This window comes from Neovison vison, chromosome X, assembly GCF_020171115.1.
Source record: "Neovison vison isolate M4711 chromosome X, ASM_NN_V1, whole genome shotgun sequence".
Lineage (NCBI taxonomy): Eukaryota > Metazoa > Chordata > Mammalia > Carnivora > Mustelidae > Neogale > Neogale vison.
Window position 1 is genome coordinate 95352852 of NC_058105.1, and position 13940 is coordinate 95366791.

Here is a 13940-nt window from a genome sequence, read left to right on the forward strand (position 1 = left end):
ACCCAAGAGAGAAAACCCAGCACCAGGAGCTGGAATGCAGACGGACAATGCCCAGTGCAAAGCTGGGAAGAGTTGAGCAACTCAACCACCAGAGGCCAGGGCACCCACGGAATGTTCCATGGTTTTCCATGCTGGGTGCCTGAATCAGAAGGGCTAACTCTGTCAACAGTTCCAGGCTGTTTGAAGAGTGAGAGGGAACATTTAAATTTAAATTAAATTTTTAATTTTGGTGTCAAAATTTTGGTGTCACGTTCAAAAGACGTGAGAAGAACATATAATTTTACAAAGTTGAACTCCCATCATATACACTCAGTAGAAAAGTGGCATAAGGGCACCTGGGTGGCTCAGCTGGTTGGGCAACGGCCTTCGGCTCAGGTCATGATTCTGGAATCCAGGGATTGAGTCCCACATCAGGACCCCAGTTCCAAGGGGAGTCTGCTTCTCTCTCTGACCTTCTCCCCTCTCATGCTCTCTCTCTCAAATAGATAAATAAAATCCTTTTTTAAAAATAAGCAGCATAAATGTTCTTTACAGTGGGAAATCGGACTTTACGAATACCACCAAAGAATCATCAGTTCCCCCACCTGTTCTACATGTTCTATTATGTTTATCGAGAACATTTTCATAAAATGTTTCCAGTAAAATGCAGAGTCTCTTTAGAGTGAGATAAAACAGTCCTCTTTTAAACGGATCACCCCCTTCCAAAACATGACCATGATTTCAGATCATAGTACGCAGCAATTTTCACAAAGTTAAAACCTACATTTGTCATCAGCACCAACAAAAAGTGGAACAATTGTGGAAAAGGTATGCTCACAACCTCCTAAGAATGAGCCAGTGGCACTGGGTGAAACTTCATCTCATAGATTTCTCAGAATTCCAACAAAACTGTTGTCCTCCCCTTACTAAAATATCTCATGATACACTGCAGTTAATGTGAAAGCTCTTGAACTTCACATCCTACCGTGGGAGCTGACTGATTAAGTAAATGTTTTCATCGCTATGGGCCAGAAAAAACATGCTACCAAGACTACTGGCATGTTTACTCAAAACCTAAATACTGACTTAGGAGAAGCAAAACTTACAAAGTTGTAGCAGAGTTTAGAAGAGAGAAAAACTCCTGAAATTTGTAGCCTTTGCAGGAGACAAGTGCTAATGATTAATATAGGCAAAACTTGAGAGTATCTATTGATTATTCTGATTTCTTTTTTTTTTTTACTTTTTTTAATGTAATCTCTACACCAATGTGGGGCAGGAACTCAGGACCCCAAGATCAAGAGTTGCATACTCTCCCAATTAAGCCGGTGAGGCACCCTGATTATTCTTATTTCAATAGGGAAGAAGGGAGAGTCCTGAATGGGATAATCTGAAAAAAGCATAGTATCTTTGAAAAATCCCTTCTCCTCCTATATCATAGTGTGGCCTCATCCTCCTACTATCTCTCATTGAAAACAATAGTCAAAAGGAACATTATCTTCAAATCAGGAATGACTGAATGTACCCAAAGGTGCTCATCATAAGAAAATAAAAATATTGATCCTTCCATGTCTAAGGAAGTAAGATTATTTTTTTGATTATCCAGTCTGAGGAATCTGAAAAGTAACTGACAACTGAAACTATAAAGCCTCTCTTAAGAATTCAAATGAATTACTCAGAGACAGGCCAAAAAATGTTTCAAATTTTAAAGAAGGATATAAATAATTGTTGAGCAAGATGCAGTCTTCAGGGGCGCCTGGGTGGCTCAGTGGTTTAAGCCTCTGCCTTCAGCTCAGGTCATGATCTCAGGGTCCTGGGATCGAGCCCCACATCGGGCTCTCTGCTCAGCAGGGAGCCTGCTTCCCTCCTCTCTCTCTGCCTGCTTCTCTGCCTACTTGTGATCTCTCTCTGTCTATCAAATAAATAAATAAAAAAAAAATCTTTAAAAAAAAAAAAAAAGATGCAGTCTTCAAACAAGTACATGTAGACCCAAATGAAAATTGCAGGAGACCATTGCCAATGGCAGTTTGAGGCCAATGCTCCCAACTTGTATGATCTTGTTGTAAAGTCCATAATGCCAAAAACAAAGTTTCTCTTGTTTAAGAAAAATACCTAATACCTGGAATAGTGCCTACAATTAGGTAGAGTCTCAATACATTTTTAATATAAAATTAAGGCAATTATAAACTCCAGGGAAAAATGAAGGTGTGGCAGACATTATTTGCTGCCTCCCCAGCAGCCAGCCCTCCTTCTTCTTTGCTAACAGAACTCTGACATATACTCAATTAAGTATATGTCAGTTTCATCTACTTCAAGAGTGCTGGGACTCTTGAAGTGTCTTCTCCAGAGAGAGAATCTTGACTAGTCCAATCATAGTAATTTATTCCCTTTGATAATGGCTGGTTAACTAATGAACAGGTGACACAGTACTGGTCAATGAAACTGAGAATTCTGTTAAGTTTCTAAGAGACATCTCACTCTTAAGAAAAGGATAGGAGGGCGCCTGGGTGGCTCAGTGGGTTAAGCCACTGCCTTTGGCTCAGGTCATGATCTCAGGGCCCTGGGATCGAGCCCCACATTGGGCTCTCTGCTCAGCAGGGAGCCAGCTTACCTTCCTCTCTCTCTGCCTACTTGTGATCTCTCTCTGTCAAATAAATAAATAAAATCTTTAAAAAAAAAAAGAAAGAAAAGGATAGGAATGGATACAAAACTAATATACAGAAATCTATTGCATTTCTATATACTAATAATGAAGTAGCAGAAAGGGAAATAAAGAAAACAAACCCATTCACAACTGCACTAAAAAAATAAATACAGGGGCGCCTGGGTGGCTCAGTGGGTTAAAGCCTCTGCCTTCAGATCAGGTCATGATCTCAGGGTCCTGGGATCAAGCCCCGCATCGGGCTCTCTGCTCGGCAGGGAGCCTGCTTTCTCCTCTCTCTCTCTGCCTGCCTCTCTGCCTACTGGTGATCTCTGTCAAGTAAATAAATAAAATCTTTAAGGGACGCCTGGGTGGCGCAGTTGGTTAAACGACTGCCTCCGGCTCAGGGCGTGATCCTGGAGTCCCGGGATTGAGTCCCACATCAGGCTCCCAGCTCCATGGGGAGTCTGCTTCGCTCTCTGACCTTCTCCTCGCTCATTCTCTCTCTCACTGTCTCTCTCTCTCAAATAAATAAAATAAAATCTTAAAAAAAAAAAAAAAGAAAGGAAAAAAAATAAATAAAATCTTTAAAAAGAAAATAAATAAATAAATAAATAAATAAATGGCACACCTGGGTGGCTCAGTCAGGCATTTGCCTTCGGCTCAGGTCATGACCCTAAAGTCCTGGAATCAAGCCCCGCATCAGGCTCCCTGCTCATCGAGGAGTCTGCTTCTCTCTCTGCCCCTCCCCATCCCTCATGCTCTCTCTCTCTCAAATAAATAAAATCTTTTAAATAAATACATAAACACATAAAATATCTGGGAATAAACTTAATCAAGGAGTTAAAAGACCTGTATTCTGAAAACTATAAAACACCGATGAAAGAAATTGAAGAGAACATAAACAAGTAGAAAGATACCTCCCACTCATAGACTGAAGAGCCAACATTGTTAAAATGTCCATACCACCCAAAGCAATCTACAGATTTAATACAATCCCTACCAAAATACCAATACATTTTTCACAGAACTAGAACAAATCACCCTAAAATTTGCATGGAACCATTGAAGACCCCAAAAGGCCAAAGCAATCTTGCAAAAGAACAAAGTTAGAAGTATCACATTCCCAGGTTTCAAGATATACTACACAAAGCTGTAGTGATCAAAACATAGTAGGGTCAGTAGGGGCACTTGTGTGGCTCAGTCAGTTAAGCATCTAACCTTTGGTTTCAGCTTGGGTCATGATCTCAGGGTTGCGAGATTGAGCCCCGCCTCAGGTTCCATACTCAGTGGGGAATCTGCTTGAGGTTCTGTCTCTTGCTCCCCCTGCCCCTCCAACTCATGTCCTACCCCATTCTCTCTCTCTCAAATAAATAAATCTTTAACACACACACACACACACACACACACACAGTATGGTACTGGCACAAAAATGGACACAGATCAATGAAACAGAATAGAGCCCAAAAATAAACCCACAATTATATGGTCAATTAATCTATGACCAAAAAAGGCAAGAACAACACAATGGGGAAAAGACTGTCTCTTCAACAAAATGGTGTTGGGAAAACTGGACAGTTACATGCAAAAGAACAAAACTGAACCACTTTCTTACACCATACACAAAATAAACTCAAAATGGATTAAAGACCTAAATGTGAGACCTGAAATTACACAATTCTTTTTTTTTAAAAGATCTTACTTATTTATTTGTCAGACAAAAAAAGAGAGCAAGAGCAGGGGGAATGGCAGGTAGAGGGAGAAGCAGGCTCCTTGCTGAGCAAGGAGCCCAATGTGGGGCTCGATCCCAGGACCCTAGGATCATGATCTGAGACAAAGGCAGACGATTAACTGACTGAGCCACTCAGGTATCCCAAAATCATAAAATTCTTACTAGAAAATATGGGCTGTGATCTCTTTGACATTGACCATAGAATCATTTTTCTAGATATATCTAAACATATCTAGAAACAAAAGCAAAATTAAACTATTAGGACTCCACACAAACAAAAAGCTTTCACATAGTGAAGGAAACCATCCAAAAAACAAAAAGACAACTCCTTAAATGGGAAAAGATATTTGGAAATGACATATCTGATAATGGGTTAATATCCAAAATATATAAAGAACTTACATGACTCCAACAGCAGAAAAGAAAATAATCCAATTTTAAAATGGCCAGAGGACATAAATAGACATTTTTCCAAAGAAGACATACAGATGGCCAACCGACACATGAAATGATGCTCAACATCACTCTCATCAGGAAAATGCAAACCAAAACCACAGTGAGCTATCGCCTCACACCTATCAGAATGGCTAAAATTAAACACACACACACACACAAAAGAAACAAGGGTCAACAAGGGTGTAGAGAAAAAGGAGCTGTTGTGTACTGTTGGTGGGAATGCAAACTGGAATGGCCACTGTGGAAAACAGTATGGAGTTTCCTCAGAAAACAAAAAATAGAATCACCATATGATCCAGTAATTCCACTACTTGGTATTTATCCAAAGAATACAAAACACTAGTTCAAAAAGACACACGCACCCCCATGTGTACTGCAGCATTATTTACCATAGCCAAGATACAAAAGCAACCCAAGTGTCCATCAATAGATGAATGGATAAGAAAGATGTGCTGTATATATACACAATGGAATATGACTCAGTCATAAAAAGAATAAAATTTGGGGGCGCCTGGGTGCCTCAGTCAGTTGAGCATCTGCCTTCAGCTCAGGTCGTGATCCCAGGGTCCTGGGATCGAGCCCCGCATCAGACTCCCTGCTTCTCCCTCTGCTTCTGTCCCACCCCAGCTTGGGCTCTCTCTCTCTCAAATAAATAAAAAATAAAATCTTAAAAAAAAAAAGAAAGAAAATAAAATCTTGTCATTTGCAACATCTAGAAGGCATAAGGCTAAGTGAGATAAGTCAATCAGAGAAAGATATTTCACTCTATAGAGTGAAAGACTCTATTTCACTCATATGTGGAATTTAAGAAACAAAACACATGAATAAAGAAAAAAATAGAGGAACAAACAAACCAAAAAAAACAGACTCTTAAATATGGAGAACAAAGGTGGTTGTCTGAGCAGAGGTGGGTGGGGGGATGGGTGAAACAGGTGAAGGGGATGAAGAGGACACTTAGCGTGATGAGCACTGAATTATGTAGGGAATTGTTGACTCACTATATTGTGCACCTAAAACGGATATAACACTGTATGTCAACTATATTGGAATAAAAAAGAAAGAGAGAGAGAGAGAGAGAGAGAGGAAGACAGTACATTCTCTTTTTCTCTCTTTCTTTTTAATCATTTTATTTTATTTTTTAAAAATAATCTTTACATCCAACATGGTGGTCAAATTTACAATCCCAAGACCAAGAGTCGCACGTTCTACCAACTGAGCCAGCCAGGTGCCCCCCAAATGTTCTCTCTTTGATCCCATTGGTGCTCTGTGATCCTGGCCACTGCAGCCCTCTTATGACCATGAGGAGAAAGTCAGAGGACCAAAGCCAACAATTAAGGATAACACAGCAGAAAGGCACGAAGGGCTTGGATCTTTGCTGGTATCATTGAGTCAGTCAATTACCCAACCTGGAATTCTGTAGCTTATATGAAATGACAAACCCTAGTATTGTTTAAGCAATTTTTAATCGAGGCTTCTGTCACTTGCAGAAAAAACACCCTCACGGGCCCATGCTGTTGGTTGGCAACCCTTTCCCAACTTCTTTTCCATTATAGAGGGTGAAAACGGCAGACACTTACTTTCCCAGTTTCCCTGACAGCTGGTAGCTCACGTGTCCTAGTTCTGGCAGGTGAGACACAAAAGGAAGTGCATCTCCAAGACCGCCCCCACACCCTCCACCACCCCAGGCAAAATAAAGAAAGAGCCACAGGAGGAGAATTCTTTCTTCCTGAATGACGTAGTATGAATATGCCACTCTTTGAGCCATGTCAACCATCTTGTTACTGTTCAGAGCAAAACTAAGTATGAAGAACAGGACACAGATGGGCAGAGTGGAAGGAGGGAAGGAACTGGGTTCTGATGATGTTGCCAAACCTGTGAACTAACCCTTGGCCCGCCTATTTCATGCTCCTAGAGAAAGCAGGAAAAGAGGGGCCCCTGGCCGGCTCAGCAGACCATGCAACTCTTGATCTCAAGGAGGGGAGTTCAAGCCCTACGTTGGGTGTGTAGAAGAAAGAAAAGAGAACGGAAGAAAAGAAAAGTAAGAGCCTTATGGTTTAAGCCACTGTTGATAAGATGGATTTTCTGTTGCTTCCGGGTTCCTTACCAATAGCCACGCATTTATAAAACTGCTGGTTAAGAAAGGAATTATGCGGCTGTGGAGCACGACCTAGCCCAGCAGTAAGCATTTGTGTGGTCATGATAATATAAATAGTGACCTGTTTCAAGCAAAAATCACAAAGCAGCTCTGGTGGGGGAGTAAAAGTGGGGAAAATGGGATCAGGGTACAAGAAAAGGCCCTGTCTTCATCACCATGACAGGAAGTCACCAAGGATATCTAAACTTTTTTTTTTTAAGATTTTATTTATTTATTCGTCAGAGAGAGAGGGAGAGAGAGCGAGCACAGGCAGACAGAGAGGCAGGCAGAGGCAGAGGGAGAAGCAGGCTCCCTGCCGAGCAAGGAGCCCGATGTGGGACTGGATCCCAGGACGCTGGGATCATGTCCTGAGCCGAAGGCAGCTGCTTAACCAACTGAGCCACCCAGGCGTCCCAAGGATATCTAAACTTTAAAAAAAATCAAACAGAGTGGTTTAAGTGTATTAATTAGGGGTGCCTGGCTGGCTTGGTCAGCAGAACATGAGATTCTTGATCTAGGGGTTTTAAGTTCAAGCCCCACGTTCGGTGTTGAGAGTGCTTTTAAAATTTTAAAAAACTTTTTAAAGTGTATTAATTAGAAATATGGAGAAAAATATGAGAAAGAGAAAAGGCTGAAAATATCTCCTTTGGAAGAGAAGTGAAGGAGGTAGGGAAGGCCGGGGCAGGGTGATTCATCATGAAACTCTCAGTTCCATTTAACTCTCTTAAAAAATGAACACATTCGGGTGGCATCTGGGGAGCTCATTCAGTTAAGCATCTGCCTTTGACTCAGGTCATCATCCCAGAGAGTCCTTCTCCTTCTCCCTCTGCCCCTCTCCCAGCTCATTCTATCACTCTCAAATAAATAAAATCTTTAAAAAAAAAAAAAAAAGAAAGAAAGAAAAAAATGAACACATTCAGGCACCTACGTGGCTCAGTCGGTTAAGCGTCTTGACTCTTGATCTCAGCTCAGGTCTTGATCTCAAGAGTCATGAGTTCAAACCCCACGCTGGGCTCCATACTGGCTTCACACTGGGCATGGAGCCTACTTTAAACAAAAAAAAAAAGAAGAAGAAAGAAAGAAAGAAAATGAACACGCTATTTGATAAACTCTTTTTTTTAAGATTTTATTTATTTATTTATTTATTTTTTTAAAAGATTTTATTTATTTATTTGAGAGAGAGAGAAACAGTGAGAGAGAGCACGAGTGAGGAGAAGGTCAGAGAGCGAAGCAGACTCCCCATGGAGCTGGGAGCCTGATGCGGGACTCGATCCCGGGACTCCAGGATCACGCCCTGAGCCGAAGGCAGTCGTCCAACCAACTGCGCCACCCAGGCGTCCCCAGATTTTATTTATTTATTTGACAGACAGAGATCACAAGTAGGCAGAGAGGCAGGCAGAGAGAGAGAGGAGGAAGCAGGCTCCCTGCTGAGCAGAGAGCCCGATGCGGGACTCGATTCCAGGACCCTGAGACCATGACCTGAGCTGAAGGCAGCAGCTTAATCCACCGAGCCACCCAGGCACCCCCTTTTATAAACTCTTAAACTAATTTCAAATCAAATCAAATTAAAGAAATATTATGGATTTGGAGACAAGTTTCACTAACTGTGCCATTCCAAAGAGAAACAAGCTAACAGAAAAAATGAGATGACAGGGGCGCCTGGGTGGCTCAGTGGGTTAAACCTCTGCCTTCGGCTCAGGTCATGATCTCGAGGTCCTGGGATCGAGCCCCGCATCGGGCTCTCTGCTCGGTGGGGAGCCTGCTTCCTCCTCTCTCTCTCTCCCTGCCTCTCTGCCTACTTGTGATCTCTGTCAAATAAATAAATAAAACCTTTTAAAAAAAATGAGATTACATGACAGATTACCCACTAACATTCTCTAGTATCATTTAATAATTATAAAAATGGGGGCACCAGGCTGGCTTGGTCAGAAGAGCATGCGACTCTTGACCTCAAGTTTGTGAGTCGAAACCCCATGCTGGGCACAGAGATTACATAAAAAAATTAAATAAACTTTAAAAAATTATAAAAAGATGGAAGTTACAAAGACAGGGTTATTTGAGGTATATGCTGACATGTATTTATAATGAACATAGGAAATGGGAAGAGGAAGCTTGAAATTTTTAACTTCCAGTTCAAGGCATCCATTTATCAGTTTACAGATACCAGTTTTGGGCATACTACATGTTCAGTCTCACACGTGAAACTCTTTGGATCCCTGCAGTGAAAAAGCTCAACATCCCAGCTGGGGAGCCAAGATTAACCAACAAACATAAAGCATAGAATGGCACAAGAAAGGAGTCAAGAGGAGTTGCGGAGCATGCATTAGTACGACATTAGTAATGTGGGTAAAGAATGAATGATGTTTCAGAAGGCTGAAGGAGGGTGGGGTTCCAGGTAAAAATAAATAGGACAAACAAAGTCATTAAGGTAGGAGGGAGTTGGTGGAAAAAAAAAAAAGGTAGGAAATATCCTCAACATATAAAGAGCTCTTCTAAAAACCAAAAAGAAACGTCTGGGTGGCTCAGTTGGTTAAGTGTCTGCCTTCAGCTCAGATCATGATCCCAGGGTCCTGGGATCTAGTCCCACATTGGGCTCCTTGCTCATCGGGGAGCCTGCTTCTCCCTCCACCTGTTGCTCTCCCTGCTTGTGCTCTCTCTCTGACAAATGAATAAATAAAATCTTAAAAAAAAAAAAAAGAAAGAAAGAAAAAGACCAAGAACCCAGTAGGAAAAGGGGCAAAGAATATAAGCAGATAGCATTCACCAAAAAAAAAAAAAAGTGAATCTTAAATATATGAAAATATTTGTGGGGCACCTGGGTGGCTCAGTCAAACATCAAATCTTGATTTCAGCTCAGGTCATGATCTCAGGGTCATGAGATCGAACCCTCTCTGTCCCGTGGTCGGGCTCCATACTGAGCATGGAGCCTACTTAAGATTCTCTCTCTTGGAGATGTCTGGGTGTCTCAGTTAAGCATCTGTCTTCGGCTCAGGTCATGATCCCAGGGTCCTGGGACTGAGTGCCCTATCTGGCTCTTTGCTGGGCAGGGAGCCTGCTTCTCCCTCTGCCTGCCACACCCCCCTGCTTCGGCTTGCTCCCTCACTCGCTCTCTCTCTGAAAAATAAATAAATAAAATCTTTTTAAAAAAATATTCTCTCGGGGCGCCTGGGTGGCTCAGTGGGTTAAAGCCTCTGCCTTCGGCTCAGGTCATGATCCCAGCGTCCTGGGATCGAGCCCCACATTGGGCTCTCTGCTCAGCAGGGAGCCTGCTTCCTCCTCTCTCTCTCTGCCTGCCTCTCCGCCTCTTTGTAATCTCTGTCTGTCAAATAAATCAATAAAATCTTTAAAAAAAAAAAAAAGATTCTCTCTCTCTCTCTCTTCCTCTGCTCTTCCCCCAACTTGCATCTGTGTTCGTGCACATGCGCTCTCTCCCTCTAAAAAAAAAAAAAAAGCAAAAAACCCCCACAAAACCATAAACAAATATTCACCAGCATAGTAAGAGAAATATCCAATAAATTCCATTTTCATCACTCACATTGGCGAAGATCAAAAACATTCATAACACTGTGTGTGGCAGGCAGAATTCTAAGATGATCTCCCAAATTCCCACCCCCTCGTGTGCAGACAACTTCTCCCCATTCAATCCTCCAACTGTAAGGAAATGAAATTCACCAAAAGCAAGCTTAGAAGCAGGTATCTCCCTAGGGTCTCCAGACAAGAAGTCAGTCAGGCCAAAACCTTGACTTCAACCTTGTAATACCCTGAGCAGGGAGAATCCAGCCATGCTGGGCCAGACTTCTAATCTACAGAACTGTGTGCTAATAAATGGGTGTTGCGTTAACCCACTGAGTTTGAGGTAATTTGTTAGGCAGCCATAAAAAATTAATACACTGTGTTTTAAAAGGGCTGCATGCATGTATTTCTGCTTCGCATGTAAATTCACATAACCTCTACAGAGGGCAAATTGGCAATATCTATGAAAATTAAAATTTGCTCATCCCTTTGACTCAGCAGCTCCTTTAAGAAGTCATCCTACAGGGCGCCTGGGTGGCTCAGTGGGTTAAAGCCGCTGCCTTCGGCTCGGGTCATGGTCCCAGGGTTCTGGAATCGAGCCCCGCTCTCTGCTCAGCGGGGAGCCTGCTTCTTCCGCTCTCTCTGCCTGCCTCTCTGCTTGCTTGTGATCTCTGCCTGTCAAATAAATAAATAAAATCTTTAAAAAAAAAAAAGTCATCCTACAGAGACACTTACACCTGCGCAAGATGATCTGTAAACAAGGTATGCATTGCAGCGTTGTTTGTCACAGCAACAGGCTGTCTCCAACCTACATATCTATCAGTAGTAGGCGAGTCAAATACAGGATGGTATGGCCCCCCAAATGAGGCCCCTCCAGTTACCCTGGTATTGAAAGACCTCCAGGAATGATTTTCAAGGTAAAAATAGAAGGTTTAGATGGTGTAGAGAATACTACTAGTTCTATGCAGCCAAAAAAAAGACAGAACTATATATAAAACCATATGTCAACATATATGTTGATAAATGCGTAGGGTATTTCTGGAAGGTACACAAGAAACTGGTCACAGGGGTTAGGTTTGGGGAGGTGATCCATTGACTTTTAGGGCAGAAGGAGGACGACGACTGTGTCCACGTTACCTTGTTCTCTCTTTACAGAACAAAGGTGTATTACCCGTTCAGAAAAACAGACACAAACAAAAGAACAAGAATTAGCTCTGCCCTTGTGGGTTCTTGAAGAGAATAAAAATACACTGTTTTAAGGGAAGGAAGGAGAAGGAAAGAAGGGAGGGAGAAAACTAGAAAGAGCTAAGACGAGCCTTCCTACTGCTCACCTTCTGCTCAACGATTCTATCTCATCGTATCTATGGTTCACTTTCAAGGCAAAGGTCCACTTACAAGTGGGCACAGAGACGTGTTCCGTGACAAGGACGCCCTGCCATTTCCTTGTGTTGACTGAACACCCATCTGGCTCCCAGCAGGTGCCCCATAAACACTTACTTCGGGATTAAGGGAATGCCTGATTGTTGCTTTATCTATGTTCTTTCCTTGGAAAGTCGGGGTGCCAATGTGGTTTTGTTCCTATGTTCAGCGACGATTGATTTTCTTTTTTTTTTTTTAAGATTTTATTTATTTATTTGACAGATGGAGATCACAGAGAAGCAAGCAGAGAGAGAGGAAGAAGCAGGCTCCCCGCTGAGCAGAGAGTCCGATGCGGGGCTCTCTCCCAGGACCCCAGGATCACGACTTGAGCCGAAGGCAGAGGCTTTAACCCACTGAGCCACCCAGGCGCCCCTCTTTTTTTTTTAATTAAAGATTTTATTTTTAAGTCATCTTTACACCCAACGTGGGGTTCTAGCTCACAGCCCCGAGATCAAGAGCCACAGGGTCTACGGACTGAGGTAACCTGAAGCTCCCACCTCGAAGGCTTCTAAACTCTTGCTAAAATGTTGGCTTTTCAGTAGTAGATGTTGTCTTTTTTTTTCTTTTTTCCAGGGGGCGCCAGCGAGGTTAGAAGGCTGAGCAAACCCTCTGGTTTGCTCACGGCCAACCCGTGAACCCATTCTGAGGTGGCACTGAGTCTCCGGAACCGCAGGAAGCCCACCCCAAGCCCGGCTGCGCGGGAGATCCGGCCCCGCCCACCTGGCAACTTGCACTTGCGCCCCCTGCAGTCTGGAGGTTCTACTTGCAACTCTCCGTGATTTCTCACACCTACAACCCTTTCCACCTGTTAGCCCCTCCGCGTGGAGCCCAAGCTCTTCTCTGTCTTCTTCACCTAATCAACTCAGGCTTCTCATCTGACTCTGTTCAAGGCTTTTTGTCTGTAGAAATTTGTACGGTTTCTGGTTTGGGGGTCCCTCCTCTGGGCTCCCCCAATTCACATCCCTCTTGTCTTAGTTTGCCCTCCCCACAAAGCAAACCCTCAGAGCATGATTTAAAGACAAGTAGCTTATTTGACAGGTGACCCCAGGAATCAAAACTGATTTCCATCCTTCAAAGAATTGGTTTTAGGGGCGCCTGGGTGGCTCAGTAGGTTAAGCATCCAACTCTTGATTTTGGCTCAGGTCATCTCAGAGTCTTGAGATCAAGCCCTGCCTCAGGGTTCATGCTCAAGGAGGAGTCAACTTCTCTCTCTCTCTTTCTCCCTTATCCCCGCTCCCCCTCCCCCTCTCCATGCTTGCTCTCTCGAGTGCTCTCTCTCTCTCCCTCTCTCAAATAAATAAATAGATATTTTCTAAAAAAGAATTATGGTTTAAAAAAAAAAGAATTATGGTTTTATTCTTTTCCAGTAGGGAAAGTGAGACATAGAGGGAAGCCAATAAAAGTTGTGTTTATGGGTTGATTAGCACCCTGGGCACCGGGGACTCAGGCCTCCTAGGGATCATCTGAGAAGTCGGGGACAGGCCTCCAAACTATCACACTGGAGGACCAGAAGGCTGGGACATTTCTCTACCAACTTCCCTTGCCCTTTTGCTAACCCCCATCCACAGTTCCTGTTGTACCTACAGTTTCTCAGGCTGAGAGGCTGAGAAGCAGGCCTCAAGGTAGAGTGCTCACCTGCCTACCACAGCTACAGGTGAGCTCAGGGGCCCAGGGGAGAAGGGGCAGGCCATCACAGCACCCTGCAGTCCCAAGCCTAACACTTGCACATGGAATGGTAAACTGTTTTTTATTTTCTCTCTCTTGAACCCTATAGACTGTATTTTTCATCTCTGCACCCCAAGCTTCAAGCAGCACATAGCTATGCATTTCATGCTCAAAAACTGTGTCTTGAATGAATGAATGAATGAATACATGGATGGATGAATGAATAAATAAATGAGTGAATAAGCTTGAAGTTGATGTCAATGAGTACTAAGGGAGAAGACTGATTTTCATCATGCTAGGATCAAAGTACGGCGGCTTTGAATGCCAGAATGTTGTCTACGTTAACAGTTTAAGGGAACAACTTTCACACACAAAAACTGGCAGAAAACATAGGAGGTTCAAAT